Consider the following 1,298-nt stretch of genomic DNA (forward strand, 5'->3'; position numbering starts at 1 on the left):
GGGCACACCGGGGCCCACCTGGGCCCTCCAACCCCACCTGGGCACACCCGGACAGGTAAATCCCTTCTCCATGAGCTCTCAAACCCCACCTGGGCACACCTGGGCACTCAAACCCCACCTGGGCACACCTGGGCACACCTGGGCAGGTAACTCCCCCACCCCCACTCACCATGAGGGGCAGCCGTGAGCCCGCGGCCCTGTACAGGTGCAGGTAGCCCAGGTAGAGCCTCACCTGGGCACTCCAACCCCACCTGGGCACACCTGGGCACACCTGGACAGGTAAATGTCTCCTCCATGAGCTCTCAGGCCCCACCTGGGCACACCTGGGCACTCCAACCCCATCTGGGCACACCTGGGCACTCCTGAGCAGCTCAAACCCCACCTGGGCACATCCGGTCTGAGTCCCAAAGACCACCTGGGCACACCTGGGCACACCTGGACAGGTAAATGTCTCCTCCATGAGCTCTCAGGCCCCACCTGGGCGCCAGGTGTGGTTGCACAGCTGGGTCAGCGACGGCCGGAACGTGGCCTGGTTCAACCTGCGGGGGTGGGGAGCACACCTGGGGTCACCTGGGGTCACCTGGGGTCAGCTGGGGCCACCTGGACGCACTTGGGACACACCTGGGGTCATCTGGACACAGCTGGGGTCACCTGGGGCCACCTGGGACACACCTGGGGCCACCTGGACACACCTGGGGTCCCACCCGGGCTCCCACCTGGGCACACCTGGGGTCACCTGGGGTCCCACCTGGACACACCTGGGGTCACCACCTGTCCCACCCTCACCTGTCCCCACCTGTCCTGTCCCACCCTCACCTGTCCCTCCCATCCCCCACCTGTCCCACCTGACCTCACCTGTCCCACCTGTCCCCTCTCAGGTCTCACCTGTCCTCACCTGTCTCACCCTCACCTGTCCCCACCTGTCCCTCACCTGTCCCACCTCTCACCTGTCCCCATCTCTCACCCGTCCCTCCCCTGTCCCTCCCTGTCTCACCTGTCCCTCACCTGTCCCCATCTCTCACCTGTCCCTCACCTGTCTCACCTGTCCCCCACCTGTCCTGTCCCACACCTGTCCCACACCTGTCCCACCTGTCCCTCCCCTGTCCCTCACCTGTCCTGCCCCCACCTGTCTCTCACCCCCCCCCCCCCCCCCTGCCCCTCACCTGTCCCACGTCCCTCACCTGTCTCACCTGTCCCCCATCCCTCACCTGTCCCACTTGTCTTACCTATCTCCCCTGTCCCTCACCTGTCCCACCTGTCCCACTCTCACCTGTCCCACCTGTCCCCTCTCAGGTCTC

The 1,298-nt window shown here is 66.1% G+C and overlaps 1 long non-coding RNA gene across 4 annotated transcripts in view; it reads right to left on the bottom strand.

Annotated features, from left to right (window-relative positions):
* The window catches only part of LOC108444766, a 3,053-nt gene extending 2,260 nt beyond the window's left edge, over positions 1 to 793 (bottom strand). The window contains exons 1-2 of one of the 4 annotated variants that reach the window (XR_001859447.1): positions 673 to 793; positions 19 to 631 (exon numbers count right to left, since the gene is read on the bottom strand). This is a non-coding gene — a long non-coding RNA (uncharacterized LOC108444766). Of the gene's footprint in view, positions 1 to 18 lie in introns of all 4 variants that reach the window. The other 3 variants (XR_001859448.1, XR_001859446.1, XR_001859449.1) reach the window with 3 other exon arrangements.
* Between the last annotated feature and the right edge of the window lie 505 nt (positions 794 to 1,298).

This window comes from Corvus brachyrhynchos, unplaced genomic scaffold, assembly GCF_000691975.1.
Source record: "Corvus brachyrhynchos isolate BGI_N302 unplaced genomic scaffold, ASM69197v1 scaffold132, whole genome shotgun sequence".
NCBI classification, from domain to species: domain Eukaryota; kingdom Metazoa; phylum Chordata; class Aves; order Passeriformes; family Corvidae; genus Corvus; species Corvus brachyrhynchos.